This window comes from Miniopterus natalensis, chromosome 5, assembly GCF_054644295.1.
Source record: "Miniopterus natalensis isolate mMinNat1 chromosome 5, mMinNat1.hap1, whole genome shotgun sequence".
NCBI classification, from domain to species: domain Eukaryota; kingdom Metazoa; phylum Chordata; class Mammalia; order Chiroptera; family Miniopteridae; genus Miniopterus; species Miniopterus natalensis.
Window position 1 is genome coordinate 45,182,270 of NC_142085.1, and position 27,496 is coordinate 45,209,765.

Consider the following 27,496-nt stretch of genomic DNA (forward strand, 5'->3'; position numbering starts at 1 on the left):
TGTGGCTTCTCATTTAAAAAATTTTTATTCTTGGAATAGAAGGGAAAACAACACCACGACGACTTCCAGTTAGATACATTATGAAACAAGGCCTGGCCCCTGCAAGTGAACGCTTCACCAGGAATGCACTCTTGTCCTTTTATATGATAGGCCGAATGGACACTCATTTTAGTAAAATGACAGGATAACTAGAGTATACCTTTGATTAAAGTTTGATTACCAATTATTTTGCTGCCCCAGGTGCTCACATTCTGAAGATTTGGAGTCTGCCTTTATTTGGGTTAAAATATCCAGAGACCATAGGAAAGGGCACCCCGAGGAAAGACTGGAAAGAAGGCAAAGTGTGTCGTCTGTGCCCATCTCTTCCAGTGTGTTCTTTCTCTTATGGCTGGTGCATGCACCCCTTAGCATCTGCCTTGGGTTAGGTTTAGACCTTCCTTCTCTTCCCATATTAAAGCTTATGATTTTTTGCTTTTCTGAACTGACTCCATTACATTTTAGATTGTTTTCATAATATCCTTGAATCCTCCCTCTCCTCTATATCCCCTTTGTCATGGTCTTATTTTGAGACTGCACCATCTCCTGTCTGGTTTGCTACAATAGCTTCTTGAGTGGTACATTCAGTGTAGTCTCCTTGTAGTGTATCCCTCACCCTGATGTTAGAATTTTTTTTTCTTCTAAGTGCTCGCTTCAGCAGCACATATACTAAAATTGGAACGATACAGAGAAGATTTGAATGGCCCCTGTGCAAGGGTGACACGCAAATTCATGAAGCGTTCCATATTTTTTATGGATGGACCTGGAGAAAATTATGCTAAGTGAAATAAGCCAGGCAGAGAAAGACAAACATCACATGATCTCGCTTATATGTGGAATCTGAAGAACTTAATAAACTGATGAACAGAATAGATTCAGTGACATGGAAGCATAGATCAGACAGATGAATGTCAGAGGGATGGAGGAGGGTGGGTGGGTAGAGGGGGAGAGAGTAACCAAAGAATTTATATGCATATATGCTCAACCCAAGAACACGGACAATGGTGGGGAGACGGACTGGGGAGGGGGAGGGGACAGGGGGGAATGGATCATTGGGGAGAAAAAGAGACGTCTGTAATATTTAAAAATAAATAAATAAATAAATAAAACAAAAAATAAAACACAAGCCTGCTTTTGTCTCTACTCTGGTTAAAAATTTTGACACCCTACTTCTACAAGCTATTGGATAAAAATCACTTTTTAGCAGAGCATAAAAAATACTTTGTCATCTGGTCCCTGGCTGTCTTTCTAGCATAATCAATTGCTTTCTGACCAGAGATCTTTATATGGGCTGCTTTGCTCCATCCATACCTTTGAACATGACATTCTATCCGCTTAAATTGCATTTTCCCCCTTTGTTTCCCTTGAAGATGCTTAGCTTTCCTTCAAGGCTCACCTTGAAATTACCTTTATTGTATTCAAGATGGCAATTATTTTCTCCTTACCCTCTCACTTTCTTTTAAGAGAACCTATTCTTGGACTAGAATAGGATTAAGTCAGATTCTCTTTGAAAAGAATTGATATGGGGATAGAAAGAGTGAATTACATGGCTATGGTTGGTAGATGAGTAAGGTCTTATGGTCTCAATGGTTGACCCAGTTGTATATGCAAGAGAGCTGATTTGTAGGAAAATAAAATAAAATGGGGCAAATTGCAGAGAAAAACATGTGAGAGATATGGTAAGAAAGAGAGAGCAAGCAGAGAGCTATCTTGGTTCTCATTGGCTTATCAATTCCTATTGAGGTGCCTCTGAGACTAATTGCTTTTTAAACACTCTTAACTCTTTATGCTGTTGCACTGATCATTACAATGATATAGATTTCAAGAGTACAATTCTAAAATACATCATCTGTACATCGCATTGTGAGCTCAGTATCCAGACTCTAGTCTCCTTCTGTCACCATTTATCCCGTTACCCTCTTCCACCTGCCCCCACCCCCTTCCCTCTGGTAATCACCATCTGCTGTCTGTGTCCATGAGTTTGTTTTCTTAACCCCTTCCCTTATTTTGCCCAGTCCCCAACCCCCTTCCCTTTGATAGCTATCAGTCTGTTCTTTCTATCTATGAGTCTGTTTCTATTTTGTTTGTTTATTTTGTTCATTAGATTCCAGATATAAGTGAAATCATATGGTATTTGTCTTTCTATGACTGGCTTACTTCACTTGGCATAATACTCTCTAGGTCCATCCATACTGTCACAAAAGGTAAGATTTTCTTTTCTTTTCTTTTTTTATGGCCAAGTAGTATTCCATTGTGTAAAAAAATGCTTTTTTATTCACTCATCTACTGATGGACACTTGGGCTGTTTCCAGAACTTGACTATTCTAAATAGCCCTGCAATGAACATAGGGATGCTTATATTCTTCTGAACCAGTGTTTCAGGTTTCCTCAGATATATTCCCAGAAGTGGAATTGCTGGTGTCCCATTTGTTTATTTTTTCTTTTGTTTCTTTTGCCTGAGGTGATAGATCAGAAAAAATATTGCTACAAGAAATGTCTGCAATTTTACTACCTGTGTTTTCTTCAAGGATTTTTATGGTTTCAAGTTTTACATTTAAGTCTTTAATCCATTTTGAGTTTATTCTTGTCTATTGTGTAAGGAGGTGGTCTAGTTTTATGTTTTTGCATGTATCTGTCCAGCTTTCCCAACACTATTTATTAAATAAACTATCTTTACTCCATTCTATATTCTTGCTTCCTTTGTCAAATATTAATTTACCATATAGGTGTGGATTTATTTCTGGGCTCTCTACTTTATTCCATTGATTTATACATCTGTTTCTATGCCAGTACCATGCTGTTTTGACTACTACTCCTTTGTAGTATAGTTCCATATCAACTTTGTTCTTCTTTCTCAAGATTGCTGAGGCCACTCAGGGTCTTTTGCGGTTCCATATAAATTTTTGGTGTATTTGCTCTAGTTCTGTGAAATACACCATTGGTATTTTGCTAGGAATTGCATTGAATCTATAGATTGCTTTGGGTAGTATGGACATTTTAATGATGTTAATTCCTCCTATCCATGAACACAGTTTATGTTTCTACTTATTTGTATCTTTCTCAGTTTCTTTCTTCAGTATCTTATAATTTTCTGAGTACAGGTCTTTTACCTCCTTAGTTAAATTTATTCCTAGGTACCTTATTATTATTATTTTTTTGGTGCAATTGTAAATGGGATTATTTTCTTAGTTTGCTTTCTGATAGTTCATAATTGGTGTATAAAAATGCCACCAATTTCTGAATATTAATTTTGTATCCTGCTACTTTACTGAATTTATTCATCAGTTTTAGTAGTTTTTGGTGGAATCTTTAAGGTTTTCTATATCATGCCATCTGCAAATAATGACAGCTTTACTTCTTCCTTTCCAGTTTGGATGGCTTTTATTTCTTTTTCTTATCTGATTGCTGTGGCTAGAACTTTCAGTACTATGTTGAATATGAGTGGTGAAAGTGGACATCCCTGTCTTGTTCCTGATCTTAAGGAAAATACTTCTAGTTTTTGCCATTTCAGTATGATGTTGACTGTGGATCTGTCATATATGGCCTTTATTATGCTGAGGTATGTTTCCTCTCTTCCCACTTTGCTGAGAGTTTTTATCGTAAATACGTGCTGGATTTTATCAAATGCTTTTTCTGCATCTATTGATATGATCCTGTGGTTTTTATCCTTCATTTTGTTTATGTGATGTATCATGTTTATTGATTTGTGAATATTGTACCAACCTTGCATCCCGAGAATAAATCCACTTGATCATGGTATATGATCTCTTTAATGTCTTGCTGGATCCAGTTTGCTAATACCTTGTTGAGGATTTTAACATCTATGTTCATCAGAGATATTGGCCTATAACTTTATTTCTTTCTAGCATCTTTATCTGGCTTTGGAATTAGGATAATGCTGGTCTTGTAAAATGAGCTTGGAAGTCTTCCCTCCTGTTGAATTTTTTGGAATAATTTGAGAAGGATAGTGCTAGTTCTTCTTTGAGTGTTAGGTAAAATTTGCCTGTGAAGATATCTGGTCCAGGACTTTTGTTTGCTGGGAGTTTTTTGATTACTATTTTAATTTCATTAACTGTAATCAGTTTATTCAGATTTTTCTGATTCTTCCTGTATGGAAGACTGTATGCTTCTAGGAGTTTATCCATTTTGTCCTAGTTTCCCAAGAGCTTTTGTTTCTTATTTTCAAATGATTCCTTATTAAGACTTACCAAGTATATTCAATAAAATGATTGTATATATGTCCATCTTCCTGACCAGACAGTTAACTTCCTGAGGGTAGGGACACTGCTTCATTTATCTTGAGATTCTTAGCAATTGGTCTAGTTGTGGTAGACTGATAATATATATTTGAATGAATGAAAACTAACTTCATTTTTTAATGCCTTTTTTAACAAAGAGCTTAGGAAATTACAAAGTTGGTGTTGCTTTCATAATTGGTAATAAAACATTAGGTCTTCCAGTAACATATTTGTATTTTAATAAGGGCTTTTGGGAATCAATTCTTTGAGATACAGGACTAGCCATAAAAGGAGGAATTTATCAGTATTGGATTTCACAGGGAGATATTTGGGGAGCCTTTCACTGTTTCTGAAATTATAACCTACCTCTGTCCAGGGCCACCGGGGTGTAGAGCCACCATCAGGAGGAACTGGCTGAGGGATAGAAGAACTTCCCTTCAGAGACTGATGAAGTGGGATCTAGGGCTGGGACTTCACTGCCTGGAACTGCATTTACTTCCTTCCAAATAGTTTTATATAAGCACAGATCATCCAGGAAAAACAGAAATATTCTAAGTGAAACCAATCAAAACACCAAGTCACTTGAGATGATATCATGGTGGGAAAGTTCACTTTGTGAATCAGTGTATTGCTCTTTAAACATTGTTGTCTCTAATAATGCACGCTTATACTTTCTGTGTTGGTATTACTGATCAAATGGCACTTAAGAGGCATCAAATAAACACTTCTTTTCTATGGCATTAATTAAAGAGGATGTTGTCATATTAAAGTTGAGACCTCACTACAGGAAAATCAAATGAAATGGATCATTGAGATTAGCCTGAGATGAATGTTTCCCTCCCTCAAATTTAACCTTCTAAGATTTTTAGGTCATGTAATTCGTGATCTCCCCTTTTAATAATGAAGTGTACATTTTTCCTTCTTTTCTTCCCTCTTTACAGTATTATATGAGTAAGCCTCCCCCTTTTTTGGTTACACCAAGACTTGCTCTTTTTTTGGTTGGTTAAACCAGGGCAGTGAAATTCATTTCTCAAGCAGCCATCTTCATTAACTGGCATTTTTGTTGAGGTAGATACCTTTGAGAACATCAGCCTTCACTGGATGTTTAAGGCAAGACTTCTTTGAGACAAAGCTTTAAACAGGGAGTGCATCTTTCTTAGTACTCTTTCTGGTAAATGGGCCAGGCATGAGAGGCTAGCCTTGGTTGAGAACTTAACAAATTCTGCTTGTAGTTTAAGGTGATGTTCTTTTTAATGTTCAATGTAATTATAATAGGATAGGGGTGCAGTGTAGACATGTTGGATAAACACATAAACTTACAGATGTTTAAAAGAATCTATGCTTATTCCTCCCTTGTGAAAATGTTGCTCAGCTCTAATAAAACATATATGTACTATCCTCCAGAGACTCTAAGAACATAAATGGAGGTTAAACAGCTGGACAGAATGCCAATGTTTTAAAATACAGCTGTGAATCAAAGTTAGAAAGCAAAAAGACCTTTTTACCTTCAAAGGTAGCCAATTAAGTTGCAAACACTATTGACAATAGTTGCTTTATTCAGAGCCTTATTATATAAAACACCATGCTGTCTTGAAACTGAAGAGGTTGCTGAGAAGTCGTCTCCATAATCCATAATTGAAAGAATCATAAATGTAACAATTATTTCCCTCTATGATTGCTTTCACAATTTCTTGTTCTCTGCAGGATCCTTGTTGTTTTTTTCCCCCTTTCATCTCACTGCAACAATCAAGCAATTATAGTGTGATTCATATTTAAGATTAAATTTTGCATGTCTACTGTGGTATAATAGTCTCTATTTTTTCATAACTGTGAACTATGTTTATGTAATTAATCAACTTTTTAACTAAGTACTATTGATTGCAATATATGCTTTATAAGTAATATCTATTTGGCCTAAATTTTATAGATTTTGTCAATCCATGGTTTAGAATAAAGCAATGTGATTAATTTGAAGATGGACATAAACAGTATGACATGCAAATTGGGAAAACTATTCTATATGATGGAAAAGAGATAAGAAATAAAAACAATTCTCATGTGGTGTATTTTAATCTAATCTTTAAAAATTTCTGTCAGCCTCCAGAAGCTATTTCTGGCTTTAAGTACTTTAAAATGTTAGTAATGATCTAAATGAAGATGTTAGCACTTCTCAGGTTCGATATTGTCATTCTGTAGATATCATGCAGTGACAGAGGACTCTTAACAAAAATCTTTTTTTTTTCTTCCCTACATTTAAGAAGTTCAGGAGACTGGCCAGATTTTCTGGGAAACTCTGACTTAAAGGTTGAGTTTAAGGAGAGGGGAGAAGCTCTCTCTTCTTGCCCACCCCTCACTCACCCTCTGTCTAGTGGAGAGAAGAGGGAGTGAGAGCAGGTATGGAAGAGGGAAGGAAGAACCGAGGGGGAGCGAGCATTCCAGAGACTCCCAGGCACTTTGGACAAGTGAAGTGAAAGATCTCCACATGTAAGTTCAAACTCTTATTTAAGATGTAAAAAGCCATCAAATTATGTCATCTTATCCAAAGCTAATAGCACTTTATAATATTTTAGACTATATCTATAAAATGTTCAAATATTTCTTCTTTCCATTTGTATTTTAACAAAATAATATATATTTTAACAAAATCCCTTATGTTTTACATGATTTCAGAGTCCATTTAATTCATCCGCCTAATTGTACAGGAGAAAACTAAGTACTCTGTATTATAATTAGGGTGATTATATACTTTCTTGTTCAAATCTGGATACTGAGAATAAAATAGGTTGCTATAATAATTACCCCAGGACAACAGGGTTAAACTAGGAAACTAGGATTTATGAGCACCTTAATTTTAAAAAATAGAAACTAAGATTACCAGATGGTTGAGTCATTAAAATTAATTTAATTGCTTTTTTAGTCTTCTGCCATTATGACAGGGGGGAAAAGTTAAATTGGCCATTTCAATAATAGCTAACATTTTTTGATTACTTATTATGTACCAGGCATCATTCTGAGCATTTTATTTGTAAAAACATGATTAATCTTCATGTTAACTATGTAAGATTCTTACTCATCCCAATTTTATAGATGAGGAAACCGATGTCTAGAGAGGTTTAATTTCTTACCCAAAGTCACAGACCTAGTAAGTAAAAGAGATGGGATTCAAAGTCAAGTATTTTGGTTCCAGAGTCTTAGCCACTACCTAATTCTGTCTCTCATGCTTCTAGCACTGATGGCTGTGGAGGCAGGTCTAGAATAGCGGTGATATTTGAGGGGCTAAGTAGGTCACAGGTTTGCAATCCTCAGAGTCATAAAGAATTGGAAATCCAGGGTAAGAGGTTTTGAAGTAGATGCTCAGAGACCAATGTAAAAATATCTGGTATTATAAATCAGGAATTACATAATGAAGCTGCACTATGGATGCCCCCTACCGTGCTTCCTAAGGCATGGGTCTTACTTATGGCTTCAAGGAACGATAACCACGAGGTGAGCCCAGGGTGAGCGGTCAGAGCTAAAGGAGCACCTGACTGAGGTGAGAAGTAAAGGTAGGGATGGAGCTCCCTGACCATTTACTTGATCTATCCATGCATGATATAGACTACCTTGGCTTCAGTTTTTGTTGGTAGAAGGGAAAGCCTTGCCCTGGCGTCCAGGGAGGGGATACTAGGTTGAAAAGGAGCTAGTGGAAACAGGGGCAAAGGGAAGTTTTCTAGTCGATGCACTGAGGCTCCTTGGCACAGCTCCAGGCTGGTGACCAACTATCCTGCTGGAAACCTCAAGAGAGGTTCTACCATGCTGAGGCTGTGCTGAGAAATCACAGAGGAACCACTGGACTGATCATTTCTTGACTTTTAGCTCTCTTTGTAGTGGGGAGTTATGACATTCAAGAACTGGGGGCAATATACCGCCAATCCTAGTGGGAGCTCTCTGGTCTTTTACAAAAGCAGGTATTTTCCTCCTCACCAACCAAGATATCTCTAGTTATAATCACTTATCATTAGGTTGACTGTGGTGTAAGCATACATTTAATATAGACACTTTTAAACCCTTTGACATATTGTGCCTACGGTTTCCTTTAAGAATATGAGAACATACTTTTATTAAACTGACAATCTCAACCTTGATTGTGGTGGTCAATCTTACTGAGGACCCTTTTATTGAATAGTGGTACCATGGGGAAAAAATAATGACCGTCTTCAAAGTATAGAGATAGAAACATATAACAGAAAGCAAAACAAAACAAAAGATAAACAATTTAATCAAAAGTAACATAAATAGCAGGAAAATGATAATAGGAATTTTTTTTTTTCTTTTCTCTTTTTTTTAATGTATCTTTATTGATTTCAGAGAGAGGAAAGGAGAGGGAGAGAGAGATAGAAACATCAATGATGAGAGAGTCATTGATCAGCTGCCTCCTGCACTCCCCCAACTGGGGACCGAGCCCACAACCCAGGCATGTACCCTGCCCGGGAATCCAACCCTGATTGCCTGGATCCTAGATCGACGCTCAACCGCTGAGCCACGCCCGGCTGGGCTAGGAATTACTTTCATTAATTCTCAGTGATTATAGCTTAGAATTGCATTCACCAGATAGTAGATATTTTTCCTACTCTAATTTGTTTGAATATTATTGAGTATTTTTGCAAAATGGTCAAATACAATGTTAAAATCTTTAAAAATTTGTATTATCTTAAAATGCTAACAACTTGTAATTTTGGATTACATTTATAAAATACTTGTATATTTTTTCCATATACACTATTAAAAAGCCCTCTAGTTTTAATTTAGAAAAGAGATCATAGGTTTTCTAGTTCACTCTCCTCCTTTATAGGGTGAGCAATTGAGAATCAGAGTCTTTCATGGCCTGCTCGAGTTTGTTTGAGAGTCCAAACAGAACTGGAATCCAGATTTCCTGTCCCCAAGTCTGCAGCCCTTTCAATACTTTGTATCACTTAAAAGAAAAAATTAACATCATATATATATAGAATAGAGACTGTATTCTATAAAGCTAGTGCTGAAAGATAAAGGCAGAGATCTAACTCAGGAAAATGAATTTCTTTTTCTCTAACAAAATAACACACTCCTGGGATGCACACAAAGAACCAGCCCAAATCAGCAAACTGCATAGGTAATTCTAAATTCTAATCTTGCTTCCATGACTGTTTCTGTGCAGTATTTGGTAGATCAGTTCACCTCAGTGATGGTTACCCTATGTAAATAATAGGATAAATAATGTCTTTACTTTCTGAAGCAGGGAAAGGGCTGTGTCTTTTTTTTTAAGAATACATCAACAATTGAAAGGGACTTGAAAGTTCCATGTTATGAACCTACTATCATGTTATGATAAGAGGCAAATTATATAACAATAATGGTTAATCAAGGCAGAAAATACTTAAGCATATTTTCTGTTTATGGCTTTAATTTCAATTGTAGTCTTCTAGGTAGACAGAATTAACTATATTTCTGTATATATGCTTTTTTTTTTCTTGGCCAGATTCTTGTTAGAAACATTGTATTGTAGAGCTATAATAACTTTCCTGGACTTAGTAAGCCAAGCTAAATCATTCACGCAGTTTCTCCCTAGGCCCCTGCCTTAGCTCAATGGACTATTGGCAGAGGTCGCATTAACTGGGTAATTTCTGAATTTTCATTACTTTCTGATATTGCAACTAAACCAAAAAGAAGAGAGCATGAACACTAAAGGGTAAATCGTGGACAAATAGCATAGTTATTTATTATTTTTGGATACATATGTTTATATTTTTTAGAGGTTAGGGATAGACTTTCATTTCAGGTTACAGAAATAAAAATGAAGAAAGAATAAAAATAATCTATTTTGGAGTAATTGCTTGCTTAAATTAAATGCTTAAATTATGATATTTGAATAGGCATAACCCCAATCTATATTTCAACTTTGATACATGCAAAACTTAATTATAGACATCATTAATAACAAAATATTTGGCAATTTTTATAAGAATAACACTTAAATCTATTAGACAAAGGCTTGCTTGCTGTACCTTATCTGCATTGTCTACCATACAGAACAGAGAAAATGCATATTCTCATTATTTATTAAAGACATTTCCATTTTGATTTTGAAGGCATAGGTTTGAGTCAAAGAAATACCTTTGTAAGTAAAAATATTCCTTGCAGTTAAGCTGTTCACACTTTTTATGATTCTGATTATATTTTTATTTTAACCATAAGAGGGCACATTAGTTCAAGAGAAATTAAAGAGAAAGCACAGCAACAAAAAAGAAATGGGCTTAGAAGTGGTAGGCAGAATAAATTTGTGTATTTAATTATGCTTATTTTAACTCATTTCATTGTCATTTGCAACATAATTTATCAGAGTTTTTTTTTATTTGAAAAGAATTCAAGTATATATAGTTTCATTAAGAAATAACTTTTCACTTTTTATTGCTAGCTACTACCCCTAGGAGAATGAAGTTGGCCTACTTGAATTTGATGAGGTTGACTATTATGTGACCAAGGAGGACATAAATCATGGCATCTGAAGACCATCCTGAATTCAAAAGAATGTACGATTAAGTTATTTTGAAGTAAGTAAGTGCCAGTCCCTGGTCTTGTAGTTAATAAAAAAAAGGCACCTATGTATGAATGAATGCAGCTCAGCCACTATGCTTCACCGCAAGCATTTATAACCTTTAAATTTTGGTACAAATTACAGAGAGAACAATAGATGGCCCCAGAGTGAACACAAGACTTTATTTCACTAGAAAGCCTTGACTGGGGTCATAAACTGCAAGAGGGCAGGCAGCCCAAGTGCTTATGAATGACTGCCAAGTCTCAGAATGAGTTCATTTGTTTTCCATCTATGGCAAACTGTTATTGTTTCTAATGTTCAGTCTTTTGCTTTAAAGGCTTCAGGTTTTTAATCTGTAAAGACTGAAATAGATACTAGCTAGTATTGAACAATAATGCTTTTATGATGTTAAGTTAAAGGACTATTTTAGAGGATTAAGTCATTAATTTATTTAATAAGTTAATTGAGCTCCTACTAAGTTTCAAGTTCTGGACTGGGTGCTAGGGAGTAAAGATGGATTAATAAATTTTCTTTGGCTTGAAAATACAATTTTAAAAATTTCCTTGTGATTTATAGAAAAATAAATCAGCAAATAACTATAGTACTGTATGATAACTGTATATATTAATGGAAGACCAGAAACAAGATTTATCAAACCTATTAAAAATACTTTACATTACATTTTTAAGGAAACTGAGGAGTAAGGCAAAATCATTAGTATATATTATCTCCAGTTTAAGACTGCAAAACTGCTCTGTTAATATTTTTTCTGAGAGTCAATTATAGAATAAATTATAGTAATTAGTAGCATAAAACAAGGTAATAATGTAATTGAAACCAAAATATTTACTTGCTATAGAAGATACTTTTATGCATCTTAATTCTGCTCCTTGCAAGCTAATAATACTCTATAGGAATTTCTGTGTGGCTTTTACATCTGGTGGTGTGGAATTAGCATGTACAAAGAGAGTTCAGAATTATGCTTTAATTATGATTTGAATGATGATTTGAGTCTGAGCATGAGTTGTCAACAGAATTGTGAGCTGGGGGAAAAAGAGATAAAGGCTGTTAGTAGGATAAAAAGTATATTTGCAGTCACTTATTTTAAAGTGCCTTTGTTTTAAAAGAAGTAATTAATGTTAGAAATTAATTGGTTCAGATTCTTGATTTTAAAGTTATCACTTGGTTGCTAAGATGAAGCCTTTTCAAAATTACTACACGATATTCAGTGACAGGAACATTTCAGTTAAAAGGTAGAAAACATAATTGAAAAGCTAGCTTTCGAGTGCCTGCTTATCACCCTAATTGATAGCAGACGAGCCCGAGGAATGAAATGCTGTCGTTCAATAAAAAAATGTATTTAACTGGATTTCACATATTATTATGCATAGTTTCCTCTAAGAGCTAAACATTATTGCTGATGTTTTCATACAATAGCAGGCTTTAAGTGGAGCCTGGTCAGTTTGCATTAACTATTACAAAGCAATCATTAAGTCAAAATTATGTGCAAACAATGGATCCAGGTAGAGTATCTAAAAATCTTCTAAGGTTTGGACAACCAAAATAGGACATCCATAACATTCATAAAATGCAGCCATAAAGAATGATGTTTTAGATGTGTACTTATTGACATAGAGAGTACATTATAAAACAGGCCAGTATGAGCCAACTACTGTAAGTAAAACGATATGTATAAAAATGGGAAAAAGTGGAAAGGACATGGTTAAAACAGGACAGGACTAACTGTTAACAGTGGTCATCTCAGGCACTGGAATTACGGGAGATTTTAATTGTCAATAGCTATATCTGTGTTTTCCTAATTCTACAGAAAACATATTTAATTATGTAATAAACAGGACATAGTATTCCAGTTTGCTTAATGTTTAGCAGGAAAATCTTCATATGACTTTAGAATATAGCTCTGTGCTCTTAATGATACTTAATTTCACAATTCCCATTTATTCATTTTTTTCCTCTGTGTTTGTTTTTACATATTTTGTTACAATAAGTATTAAAATTTAGCAAAATGTAACATAGATAATACCTAACTTGTCCCGTACAAATAAGAAGCTACAGTGAATTCAGGAATAGAAAGGCCAAATATAGATGTACTTAAAATAATATGAAGGAATTACGTATAGGATGTTACCTGGGCATATAGGAAAAATGAAATAAAGGAAAATCGATCCAAATTTTACCACATTTTGAGTCTGCACATGGGAAGGAATATGATAGAATAGTGATTGGTTAAACCAATCACTCAGGACAGAAGGTGTGACTTTCCTTTAAAGAAAAGATGATGGGTTGGCTAGCACCCTGGCTGCCTATGTCTGTAAGGTTGTATCCCTGTGAGTGAGGAAAAACATGGCCCAACTGATCTGCGCAAGGAGAGTTTATTTTCTTATTTCTTTTTGAAAGAATAGCTTTTAGCTCAGGGCACTGCAACTCAGACAGCACATCAGTGTGAACAGTTGAACCACACATACAAAAATCAAAGGAGATGAGTGGATTTGAGTGAAGGTTAAGCAGGATTTTCCATGGATAGGAGGAGCAGAAATGGCCTCTAAATGATTTCCTTGAAACACACACACACATTATAGAGCTTTGTGGCATCTCTACTCTAGGTCAAACAGGACTGAGCTATAAAAGAAAAAAATTGCTTTGCTAGTTGGATTAATAGCTAATTACAAGGTAAGCATTTATTGAGTTGTTGCAAGTAAATGTTATAAAATCAAAGTTTAAGGGAAGAAGTTATGTTTCTGGGGACACAGTATTAAGCTTCTTTCCTCTTTTTCTGATTAAACTAGGTGCTCTAGTGGGTGTTTTATTTTTTTCTGCTTCATAGGCTGTCTTCGTTCTGACATGTGGAAAATAGCTTTTTAACTACTAGTGAATAATCAGTTTTCCATTGCAATTTTATTAACAGTCAGTAATTAATCAGTCTCACAATTTTATTTAGAATGTTGATTTAAATATATCTATTTTTTTTTCAGCCCAAATGAAAATTTGTAAACCAAACATGTTTCAAATTGGTTCTTTAACCGATGAACTGATTTTCTTAAGAGAAAAAGCTTAGAAAATTTTTGAATTAATGCTAAGACCTGATTTTCTGCGGCTCACTGCTTCATGTATTCTACTTCTTCAAATTATGCTGTAGGAAGTCGCTTTGGAGGTTGATGTTTTCTATTGATCTCTACAATGATTCTCAGAAATTTATAAGTTAACTGCAGTGATTTTCAAGAATGCGCTAGAGCCTTGAGTCAGCACACACTCCTCTCCACCAACCCAGGGAGCAAAGATCCTTGAAGCCCCCGCTGTCTCCAAGCATGAGTGGGCTGCGCGGACTCCAGCTGCCAGTTCATTTCCTGCGAGGAGCTCCCCTGTTCTTTCCTTCTGCAGTTCACACCTTCAGTGCCCCTTCCCTTATAAGCTGAGAAGGGATTTATGCAGCATAAGCTTACCTGAGAAACTGAAGATCATTAACTAGAAAGGTGCTTCTGGGCAATGGGAAATTTTTTCATTGCAAAGGTTTCAAATCTAAGAAAGTAATTAATTTCTCTGTGGAAAGGATCATATTTTTCTCTTCTGATGTCCTTCCCTATTGCAAAATTGTACGGTTTAAGGCACAGCAGAGGGAATATGACTCCTCTCTCATTAACCCTCACAGTTTGTCTCCCTCTTTTCTGTCACTCTCCTTTCATCTTCCACTTTGGCATTATTGTGCCTGCTAGGGTTTGGGGTGGGGGGGTATGTTTTATTTTACTTTTGTGAGGAAAACTTCAGGAATATGTTTGAGGGAATGTAACACGGTAAGTATTTTTCTTAATGTGCGTATGTCAGAAGGGGTTTTTAAAAATAAAGTGTCTGTTTATTAAAAGGAAGATGACAAATTAGGAAAAATAGTTGCCTTTACTTGCCTTTCTCCATTCCATATTTGCATGTCTCTTCTTCTGCAGTGAGAACTCTGGCTTCTGGCCACATCAACTCATTTACTCATTGGCTTATCCCTTCAATGCACATAAAATAGTTTAAGAATTCATACGCTTTTATAACCACAAAAATAAACCTACTAAGATGAGTTCCAGATTTGTTTGCAATTCTTTTACTCTCTAGCCTGTGTTCAAAAGTAACTTTGAATTAGGTCTTTATTTCTCTCACAGTATGCTTATATTATTTATTTAAAATACAGATTAGATCACTTGTTTCTGTTTACATTTAATTTTATGTTTTTCCCCTTTCTTTGTTGATTTACTTTTAGTTTTCGAATATATAGAACATTAACATGCTTCCAAAATTATCTCCCCTATCCTCCGGGGATATGTTCCAAGACCCCCAGCGGGTACCTGAAACTGTCAACAGTGCCAAACCCTATTACTATGTTTTTTCCTATACATACCTATGATAAAGTTTAATTTATAAATTAGGCACAGTAAGAGGTTAACAATAATAACTAATGGTAAAATAGGACAATAATAACATGTTGTAGTAAAAGTTATGTCAATGTGGTCTCGCTCTCAAAATATCTTATTATACTCTGATGATGGGAGATGATCATTGAGATGATGTGAGGTGAGTGAAATCAGCATTGTGATGTAGTGTTAGGCTACTGTTCATCTTCTGATGTCTTGTCAGAAGAAGGGTCATCTGCTTCAGGGGATCCTGGGTCACAAAGCTGTGATGATATAGATGGTTGGATGTCAGGAGCAGATGATGTCAATGGCAGATCCTCAATAGTTGAAGGTGGTTGTTTTTTGGCCAGAAACTTTTAGAAGAACATTGTAATCAGAAGTTGGCTTTTTTTGAATCATCAGAGTGTTGCTGCAGAGTTTGTAATCCTTTGTGATCATATAGGTCACTTTAATACTGCATTCTATCTGAGGAGTATATTCCATAATTTTTCCCCTTTTATTATTTTATATATATATATTTAATTTATTTATTGTTGACAGTATTACAGTTGTCCCAATATTTCCTCCCCTTTTGTCCCCCTCCTCCTAGCCCCTGCCCCACCCCAGGCCTTCACCACACTATTGTCTGTGTCCATGGCTATGCATGGTGCATATATGTCTTTGGGTTAATCCCTTCCCATCTCCTTACTCCCCTCCCCTCTGGTGCATTTCATAATCTTGTCCATTATTTAATGTCTGTGAAATTCATACACTTTGGCAAATTTTGGTAATGTCCCCATTGCTGGTTCTGCTTCAGTTTTCCTTCATTTCCTCTTCCTCTGTAAATGACTTAAATTCTTCCAGTTCCTTACTGTTAACATTTATTAATGGCTTTCAGTATGTTCTTTCATTTCTTCTTTAAGCATGTCGACAAATGTTTCTCTACCAACTTGTCTTACTGCATGAATGATTTTAACTTCTCCATCGATCCTTGGGAAGCCTTTAAAATCATTCACAACTTTACTCCATCAGTTCTTTCAGAAGGCATGTACAATTTCTGGTTTTAATTTATTCATTGCAGGTTTGATGAATGTTATTGAGTTAGCAATAGTGAATGATTTCCAGCACTGCATTGTGTTCAGATTAGGGTCTGCATCATTGCTGATCAACTGTGATAAAAAATCAGGTGGGTATGTGTGACCTTGATAAACCAAATCATGCCCTGGTGAAGGGGTGAAGCAATGAGGTTGTATTTCGGGGTAAAAATGCAACCTTGACATTTTCAGTTTCATAGCACATAGATTAAGGATGGCCAGGTACACTATTATTAATACTTTAAACTTCAGCCCTTTCTCTTTCAAGTATTTTTTTACTTCTGGGATGAAGGATTGGGGGAATCATTTCATAAACAAGATGACTGTCACTCATATTTTCTAATTATATTGCCAGAACATGGTAAATAATTTTTGTTTCAAGAGCGTGTGGGTTCTTCACTTTCTGTAATATCTATGCTTGGCTTTATCATATGCCCTGTAGCGTTGCCACATAGTACCACAGTTAATCCTTCCTTCCATGTTTTATGCCTTGGTGCTTCCTTTGCACTTACCTAATTAGATCTTCTACCAGAAGAGCCCAGATTTATCCAAATTAAAGACTTGCTTTGGATGATACCTTTTCAACTTCACCTTTGCTGGAAATGTGGCAGCATCTTCTTTCTTCTTCATCAGCAGACACAGGCTCTCCAGCAATTTTTATATATTTTTTCAGTTCAAACCTGTTTCAGAGTTTGTTTAACCACCCCTTACTTGGAGTAAATGGCTTGGTGTCACTCGTTTCTGGGGATCCCTTGCTGAAATCTTCCTATAGGCTCAGTACTCTCTGATGCAACATGTTGTTGCCAATTGGTGCAACATGTTGTTAATCGGAACACATTTTAGGTTCATGTTTTCCACCCACAATATAATACCTTTTCCATCTTAACTGAGCACTTATCACATCCTATGACCGTAACTTTTGCAGTTTGAAATGCAACAGCAAAACTAGCACAAATTTCTCTTTCCTTCTTCATAATTTCACATAGATTTGTTTTTACCATAGATCTTAACAACCTTAGCATATGCTTTTTTTCTTATTAAACCAAGAACTTTTACCTTTCCACTTAAAGGAAATACTTTGGGACTTCTTTTTGGCACATTTGAATTGCCAGCATCACAACTCTTGTATTTTGGGGCCATTCTTGGGTAAAAGAAGGGTTACTTGACCACTAGCACTGCAATACTGTAGCAACAGTCATCCTAATAATCAAGACAGCTACTGAGTGACGAAGGGGTGGGTAGCATGTACGGCCTAGATAGGCGGGGTGATAGGCTGGTGAACCCGTGTCCTGGCTGGGACAGAGCGGGATGGCATGAGATTTCATCATGTTACTCAGAATGGTGTGCAATTTAAAACTAATGAATTGTTTATTCTGGAATTTTCTGTTAAATATTTTTTGGACCGTGGGTGACTACTATGATTGAAACTGTGGAAAGTGAAGTCTAGGATAAGGTGTGTGTGGGGGACTACTGTAAGATATTTTGAGATTAAACTTTATCACAGATATGTATCTATAGAGAAAAACATAATACATATAGTATTCAGTATTATCTATGGTTTCAGGCATCCACTGGGGGTCTTGGAACATACCCCTGTGAATAATGGGCACTACTATATATCTAACAGACTCTCTGACATGCAGTATTTTTATTTTGAATATTTTTCAGAAATTTGATAATTTCTATTTATATTTTCTTTTACTTTTTCAAAGAGTTGTTTAATAAAATAAAAATAATAATTTCCAGGTTGGAATGTCTTTTTTAAATTTTTATTGCATTTTTCAATTCAGGTTTTATGCAGTTTGATCAGTTTGTGTTGTTTATAATGTTTCTTCTTTATGCAACTTGATGTTTTCTTTGTCACCTAATATATTATCAATTTTGGTGAATTTTTTATGTGCACCCTGAAAGAATATTTTTTAAATTTATTTTCAGGGTTAGTGCTGTATTTCACACATATTTATAAGATATATTCTATTAATTATATTGTTTAGATCATCCATATTCTTATTTACATTTTTCCATTTGAACGGGTTTTGAACTGAGAGTGGTGTGCTAGGTATTAAATTTCCCTATTGTTTGTGCTTCCATCTCTTTCTCTTTGCAACATTAATAGTTTTTTTTATTTGCATATACGTTCTGTGTTATTTGGGGCATAGGTATTCATAGCTATTCTATCTTCCTTGTGAATTCTGGCTTTTAGCATTACAGAGCGTTTTTATTTTTCTTAAGTATTGCTTTTTTACCCAAATTCTACTTTATATTACAATTACACACCCTGCTTCTTTATTGTTTCCATTTGCTTTGTACATCTGTGCTCATATCTTTATGTTTAGCCTTTTAATATCATTACTTTAGATGTATCTCTTGTATACATCCAAGTTAGGTTTTGTTTTATGTTCCAACTTGAAAATATTTTTCTTTTTATAGGCAAGGTAAGCTAATTCACATGATATGACATGTTTGGTGCTGTGTCATATTATTTTACATAGTAATGACATACATAATTGTGTGTATTATATCATAATAATATATCATATTTACTATATTTCTCTAACTTGTATCTGTGTTTTCTACTTTTTAAAAAGTTTCTTTTGGTATTTAAGAAAATATGTTTTTTAAAAATATATTACCTAAATGTTTGTACTTTTTATAGTTCATTTAATTTCCTTCTTTCTTGTTTGCCAATTTTAAATGGCATCCTTTCACTCCCACTTTTACCTGGATAATGATTTTACTCTATTTTTATCTTTATTTTTTTATTCTTTATCTTCCCATTATTTAATTGCATTCATTTTACTTTGTTAGAATATACAGTGTTCACAAGTTATTTTTTCAACCAATGTCCCCACTCTTTGTTTTAGTTTTAGCAATTAAGTAAGGTAAATGTTCACCACAGTGCTTTTGCTGGGCCCCTCGTTCTCTATTGGTTGGGTAAAGATCATCCTCTATTTTACTCCTTAAGAGGGGCACATGTGTACAATATTCTCTAAGTTTCTGCACATTCAAACTTCTTTCTATAGTTTTAAAAAACAGCTTGGGTGGGTATAAAATTCTTCACTCTTTATGTTTTTGAGTTTTTTGAGAATGCTGGCCCACTGTTGCCTTGCTTTATATATTGCTCTTGAGAAGTCTCCTACCAGTCAAATTTTCTTACTTTATAACTAATTTGATATTTTTGTCTCAGACTCTAAATAGACTATAAGAATAGTAATTAAAGAATTATAAATGCAGGATTAATATGATGATCTCGATTGCATTTTAGGAGACAATGCTATTACTTATATGAAAGGAAGTTAAAATGAGATCCAGGGCAGAGACAATGAATCCAGTTAGGAGACTATTGCCATAAACCACGCATGAGATGACAGGGGTCTAAACCAAGATGGCAGTAATAAAAATGTATAGATAGGAAGGAGGAAAAACCAAGTAGGATTTGGTCACTGATTAGCTGCAGTCATTGAGGTAAAAGAATAAGATAAGTCCCACATTTGTGACTTCAGTGACAATAAATATTTGTTCAGTGAATGAACAGCATGGATAATGGTACTAACCAGATAGAGAATTAAGATAATTAATTGAGTTTTGGCCAATTTAAATTGGAGGTGCCAGTGCCAGATGAGTGGTTGGATATATGATGAAACTAGACGGTCTGGAGAGAGGTCTGGGCAGGAGCTATAGAACTGTGCTGTCAGCTCCGAGCAGTTTCTTACTTCCAGTTGTGCAGGACATGTCTACCTAGATATTCTACCATCACCTGCAATTCATCATAATCAGGTTCTAAGTCATTAGCTTTCCCTGCAAGCTAGTTTTCTTAACTCCCTCGTGGTTAATTGTGGCACTGTGAAACCACTCACTTAACTTTTATGCTTTTCATTTTCATTGTTACTACCAAACTTGCTTATTACCAAGTCCTTCAATTTCTTTCTTCAAAATTTCTCCAGAAACCTAGGTTTTAGTCCTGACTCTGCTGCTAACTGGGAAGATGATTGACTTGTACAAGCCACACAACCTTCCTAAGGCTCAATTTTCACATCTGAAAAAAGGAGGACTTTGAATTAGATAGCCAGTGACTTCTCTTCCAGGTGTTCAGTCTGGTATCTTTTCTTTCTGATTCTGATACTGCCATTTAGGTTAAAACTGCTTGCAAACTGTTGCCCCAGCTTTTGGTGTCATTCCCATTCAATCCCAGGCATACAATTGTCACCTGAAGCTTTCTTAAACACTAATCTTTCATGTTATATCTTTGTTCAAAACTAGCCTAATGGCTCCCTTTTGTCTATTGCCTTAAGTCTGACTTCTATGTCAAGTTATCAAGATTCTACAAAATGATGTATACTTAGCCAAGCTTATCTTTCGTTACCTTATAACATCACCCCTTATCTCCAGTCAGCTCAGACTTCTGATTTCTTCAAAGAATTTGATCATGATCCTTTCCCCACTTGAAAGTCCAGTTACCTTTCCCTCTGAATCTTACACTGTTTTTTTCTTAAAATATATCTTTATTGATTTCAGAGAGAGGAATGGAGAGGGAGAGAGAGAGATAGAAACATCAATGATGAGAGAGTCATTGATCGAATCTGCAAACAGGGCATGTGCCCTGAGAGGAATCGAACCCCGATCGCCTGGATCCTAGGTCGACGTTCAACTGCTGAGCCACGCCCAGCCTACACTGTGTTTTTTTTTTTAAAAAAAATTATCTTTATTGTTGAAAATATGACAGATGGCCCCTTTTTCCCCCGTTGACCTCTTCTACACCCCCCCACAGCCTTCACCACACTGTTGTCTGTGTCCATGGGTTGTTGCTAATCATGAGAGAGATACAAATTAAAACCACAGTGAGGTATCATTTCACACCCGTCAGAATGTCCACCACCAACAAATCAACAAATAACAAGTGCTGGAGAGGGTGTGGAGAAAGGGGAGCCCTAGTACACTGCTGGTGGGAATGCAGACTGGGGCAGCCACTATGGAAAGCAGTATGGAAGTTCCTCAAAAAATTAAAGATGGAACTGCCTTTTGACCCAGTGATCTCACTTCTAGGAATATATCCTAAGAATCTTGAAACACCAATCAGAAAGAATATATGCACCCCTATGTTCATAGCAGCACAATTTACAATAGCTAAGATCTGGAAACAGCCCAATTGCCCAGTAGATTAGTGGATAAAGAAGCTGTGGGACATTTACACCATGGAACACTATGCAGCTGTAAAGAAGGACCTCGTACCCTTTGGGACAGTGTGGAAGGACCTGGAGAATATTATGTTAAGTGAAATAAGTCAGGCAGAGAAAGACAAACATCACATGATCTCACTTATTGTGGAATCTTAGGAACAAAATAAGCTGTTGAACAAAATAGATCCAGTCACATAGAAGCATGGAAGAGACTGATGAATCTCAGAGGGAAGGAGGGGGTGGGTGGGAGGAGAGAGATTAATTTACACTATCTTTGAAAATCAACTCAAGTCCTCTCCTCCAGGGAGAGTATACTGAACTATTCCATTCCTAGTGTTCTCCTTTCCTTCGATTTCCAAGAGCATTTGTATTCTGTATCACAATTTAGTTATTTATAGACTTGATTTTTGACTGATTCTTATGTAGGGACCATCTTCTGTGTTTGCCACAGCCTAACAGACTATGAAACCTAATACCATAAATACAAGTTGGTATTTTAGGTTTCAGGAGCACACACATTTCTCAAAGTAAGGAACAGACTATAAACTTAATGTTTGACATAGCAAAACAAAATAACAAAGGCAGAGCTCTGTTGGAAGGATAACCTGTAAGATGATTAGAAAATCATACCCCAGCACAGACATGGGTAATTTGAAGAGCCTATTAAATAGAAAATTAACTCTTGAATAATTTTTGGTGTTTACATACAATTACCAATTTGGGCATTATGGGTTTAGGTATCTTCATTAGAAATTGTGCATTTAAGAATTGAATCATCTGAGCTATCATAAAAGCATTTTGGTTTTAAGGATACCACTTTTAACTACTGGAGAAATTTACTGCAATTTCAAGTTATATATTATTTGAACAGTTCAGAGTTAAAATAGATTCCATGAATTTGGGGAAGAAAGCAGCCACAGAATAAGCCATAAAGTACTTGGTTATGCCTCTAGGTAATATTTAGCTGAGTTTTGGAATTTGTATGCCTCTTTGAGCTTCAAAATTTGTTTCTATTACATTAGGTTTTGAAATAAAAGAGGACTTATCTGTGACACTTCATCTTTTCTCTATATCCGTCATCAAACACTTACCTTGTTTTGCAATTATTATTTAGTACTTTCATATATTGCAAGGCACCTTGAAGTAATTTTAATTATTATGACAAGTGGGTTACAGAAATACTATGTGATTCTATATGAATTTCTATATGACTTTTTTTGGTATCTCTGGGTTTTTGGCTATCTCCTGCTTATAAGAAAGTGTATTTTGCCATGCTATTGCCTTCAAAAAGTTTCAGATCTCCTAGATTAACAATGCACCACAGGGCAAACACAGGCTAACCTACAGTCAGAATTTAAATGTCAACCCTCATGGGCCTAATGCAGGATACTAAGGAAAATCATGATTCGTATTCTGTGTTCTCTAAGGCCGAAAAAGTGTCTTGAGTCCCAAGAGCTGGGTGTCAGCAGGCCTTAGCACAGTGATTCTCAGTGTAGCAAAAGTGGTTGAAAACCATATCAAGGATTGAAACACTGAAGGGCCAAAGCTATCTCCTAAAACACAGGAAACCCAGAGAATATGAAGTATGGCAGCGATCTCGTGGTTTCCATCTGTTCAAGAAGAAGTTGCGTAAACATTTCAGTTGGTTTTTATTCCCAGCCCTTGTCCTGCTGGTGTTTACTACTCACTGCACGCGCCTGATATATTTTATTAACCGAGAGCAATCTGCTTTTCTGTGACTTGGATGTGATTGTCGTATATGGTAGCACCCCGCCTTATCCACGGGGGATATGTCCCAAGATGTCCCAATGGATCCCTGAGACACAGATAATTCCAGCCTCTCTCTCTCTCTCTCCTATGCCTACGTACCTATGTTAAAGTTTAGTTTATAAAGTAGGCACAGCAAGAGATTAACAACAATAGTTAATAATAAAATAGAACAATTATAAAAATATACCATAATAAAGGTTATCTCTTTCTCAAAGTATCTTACTGTACTATACTCGCCCTGCTTCTTGTGATGATGTGAGACGATACAGTGCCTACGTGAGGAGCTAAAGCAAAGTACTCAGAATGATGCACAATTTAAAACGTATGAATTGTTAATTTATGAAATTTTCCTTTTAATATTTTCAAATCATGGTTGACTACAGATAACTGAAACTGTGGAAAGTGAAGTCATGGATCAGGGACCACTACTGTAATGAGAATAACACCATCATATGATTTATGTTTTACGGTTTACAAAAGACTTTTACAGACATTGTTACATGTAACCCTTATGACAAGCCTGGGATGTAGGTAGGGCAGACGTTATTTTATTCATGAATAATGTGAAACTTAGAGCAGTTAATTGATTTTTTTAATGGTTTGTAAGTTTCATGTTATGTATATTTTCCTGTTAAAAAATAAAAATAAATAAAAATAAAGGAATTGGTACTGATACCATACTGTCATATAGACCTTAAAAACATTATCTACATGAAAGAAGCCGGATACAAAATACCGCATATTATGATTCCACTCATATGAAAATGTTCTAAAATTGTGGTGGGAGTTGTACATATCTGTAAATATACTAAAAACTATTGAAATATATAGTTTAGATGGGTGAATTGTATGGTACGTGAATTATGTCTCAATAAAGGTGTTAAAATTTTAATTAGTTTTAAATCTAGAATCACATTTATTTGAACTTATGAAGACCTTAAGTGGTATCCAGTAAATTCTGGAACCAGATTCTGGTGACATGCTGGGAAAATGAAGAACAAATAAATGAAAAGATGGATTTAGAATGGCTGGCAGGGTCTACGAGAAAGGCCTGTCGCGGGGCGTGGTGGCCAGAACAAAGGCAAGACTACCAAACACACTGGCTTGTGGTTGACCAGAGACCTTCAGTCTGGTCCCTGTCGCGCATTAAGCAACCTACACAAATCATTTTCTTTGTCTCTGCCTCAAGCGGCAGCAGCTGCATCCAGGCTGGAAATGGAAGCCACAGCAGTGGGAGACCTGGTAGAGGAAAACTAGCAGATGACATCTCGGTTTATTCCAGTTTAGGTGAAATTAGAACAGGAAAAGTACCTAAGCGTGGCTTTCCAAAGACTCTTCTTCCAAGCTGAGGCCTGAAGGGTGCAGGGGAAGGCTGACGAAAGTGCGCAGCTCAGCAAAGTACCTTCCAGAAAAGCAAATCCATCCATAGCTTCTATTGAATTTTCCAAATCTCTCCCCTGTAGGCTTTTCCTCGCTCCTTGTTGAGCACGGCAGCAATAGGCACCTCCTGGACAGTCCCACAAACAGTTCCGCGGCTGGCACCAGAATGAAGATGGCTTTAGGGTCACGGGGTGTCCACCCTAACCAAGGCCTTCCCGGTGCCAAGGCAGCCAGAGAGACAGCCCCGCGCCTCCCCACTGGGCCCCTCCTCTGGCCCGAGCTGGGCGCAGATGGAGCTTTTAAAAGGTCACACAGCTAACAGAAAGGTGTTGGAGCTGGAGCCCAGGCCTCTTGACTTGGAGTCCAGACTTCTTTCCATTATTCTTGGATTTCTATTACAGCACCAGGCTAGTTGATGGCCACATTCCCGGGTGACTCTGTTTGATGGGAAAATGGGGGTAAAGATGTGAAAGTATTCGCATTTCATGGCAGAGCGAGCATGGGGACCGAGACTCCCGGATGCAGCTGCTCTTCTGACTTAATTGCTGAATTGTGGAATTTGACAATCAGTAGAGCAATGAGTAGACTCGATCTTTTTCTGTTTAGTTGGTTGGCTGTTTTTGTTATTCTGGGATCTTGGAGAAAAACATGTGTTGTTTTCAAATAGTTTTGGCGGGGGGGAGGGGCTCTAGTCTTTCTCAATATGAGCCTTTCCAATCTTAACTTCCCTTATCACAAAATATTTATTTCTAACCTAAATCCTGACTGCTGTCATTTAAGCCCAAATCCCTTTGTTCAGTAGGTGCTAGTGTAAAATTTTTATTTATAGTTTTTGGAAGGGTGAAGGAAATATGTTTTTAATGATTTTAGACCGCTGACAAGCCCTAATAACGGATAGTTCCGGGCATTGAGCTGAATGCCTTTTGGCGGGGACGGCTATTTTGAGGGGAAAAGGCAGAAACTGGCAGAAACTCTTTTCATGCAGGTGTGATTTTAGGATGGAATTTTATGGCCGAAACCAATCTAGTGTCCTATGTGTGGTTTATGGTGTTATCAGCTTGTAGGCTGCAACTTCTCTCTCATTATTCATTACTCATGTTTATTTGGCTTAAAGCAAATTAAAAATCAGACAAGAATATATTGTGATGTAATTTTGATTTTGCAGATGTAATCTGACAGCTGAGCAGCTTCAGAGAAGTCTCCTTCTTTAATTTGTGCTATTTGTAGTTCTATTCTGAAAAATGCTTTTGCTTTTCCAAAGGCAGACATCGTGCTTATCTGTGTGGCTTGTGCAATTCTGAGCACTCTAATAGCACTTGATATTAATGGCAAACAAGAAGAGCTTTGCATATTAGAGTTACTTTCTAGCTTTAAAGATTTTAAAGATGGGATTTTAAAACTTAGTCCATGCTGAAGAAAAAAATGTAGCTGGAGTTCTCAGACTACGGTATATATTGATGTATATTTTTTTCTTCAATTTGTATAGTACATGGGGTAAAATTCATGAAAGAAGCTTGTGTTTTTCCCTTCTGAAGTTCCAATTTGTTATCATTCATGTTCAGTGCCAGAAACAGGTGTCCCTTTTAGAGAGATGTTAGAGCCCCTGTCACCTTCTCAGCTTTCTTGTGAGTGGTCACCTTTCCATGGCATTGTGGGGACCTGGCTCTGACCCAGTCTGATTGGCCCAACTGTGAGCATCAGACCAAAAGGTGGCATTTGTACGCTGACCAGTTTATCCCTTTCAATGTTAGCCTCCCAATTTCCCTGCCCTTATGCTTTATAATCAGCATGCTCATGCACACGTGCCCCCCTCTGCCCTGTTTCTTTCTTTTTCTACACCTCCAGGCCTTCCTTATTTTCTGTTTGTTTTTACCACCATTCCATCTCCTTACTACCCAGTCCCTGATTTTGTACTTTTCTTTGCACATCTCGCATTTGGTTCCTACTGCATGTCTCTAGCCTTTTTTTAAGCCCCTTTCTTCTCCATTACAAACGTACTCAAGTTTAAAATAAATAAACAGAAATCAGTATCTATGGATGTCATATCAAATTTTAATATTGTAAATGTATAGCAGTTGTGAATGGATAACATCTCTGCTTGGCATACATGGTAAGACTCCAACTTGAGTCATGGACATAAGAAAAAATGAATTCAATATTCCTTTTGTAATTGTTCCTTGTTGTGATGGATTGAATTGTATCCCCTCCCCTATCCTCCCAAATTCATGTGTTGAAGCTCTAACCCCCAATGTGATCATATTTGGAGATAGGGCCTTTGAAGAGGCCATAGGGCCAAGCCCTCATCCAGTATGATTGGTGGTGTCCTTATAAGGAGAGGGAGAGACACCAGGTGTACTTTCTCACAGAGAAACGACCTTGTGAGGACACAATGAGAAGGCAAGGACGCTGCGAGCCAAGGAGAGAAGACTCAACAGAAACCAACCCTGCTGGCACCTTGCTTTTGGAATTCCAGCTCCCATAACTGTGAAAAAATAAATTTCTGTTGTTTAAGCCATCCAGTCTGTGGTATTTTGTTATGGCAGTTCTAGCAGACTAATACTATTATATATGACAGAGTTTTCAAGACTTAGATTTGAGCAACTCAAAATGATATACTTAATTCCAATCAGCAGCCGTGTCAATACCTGATTGATTAATCTCTGTAATCATGACACCTGGAGGCTGTACATTCAACATTAATGTTAGTGGGGGTGTGATCAGACCTTAGTGGCCTGTGCTTCTCAGTTATGCAAGATAAGTGAGTTCTAAGGATCTGCTGTACAACACGCTGCCTATAGATAACAACACTGTAAGGTACACTTAAAAATCTGTTAAGAGGGTAGAACTCATGTTAAGTGTTCTT

The 27,496-nt window shown here is 36.3% G+C and overlaps 1 long non-coding RNA gene and 1 other non-coding gene across 3 annotated transcripts; both read left to right on the forward strand.

The window, feature by feature from the left end:
• Positions 1–681: 681 nt before the first annotated feature.
• On the forward strand, positions 682–788 carry LOC148093093 (U6 spliceosomal RNA). The gene has a single exon (XR_015714618.1). It is a non-coding gene; the product is annotated as a U6 spliceosomal RNA (small nuclear RNA).
• Positions 789–6,707: 5,919 nt separating this feature from the next.
• LOC107533447 (uncharacterized) lies at positions 6,708–27,141 on the forward strand. Of its 2 annotated transcripts, none has more exons than XR_001602864.2 (3): positions 6,708–6,758; positions 10,705–10,840; positions 27,000–27,141. It is a non-coding gene; the product is annotated as an uncharacterized LOC107533447 (long non-coding RNA). The 2 variants fall into 2 exon arrangements; XR_001602863.2 differs by lacking the exon at positions 27,000–27,141 and adding an exon at positions 24,717–24,850.
• The last annotated feature ends 355 nt before the right edge of the window (positions 27,142–27,496 follow it).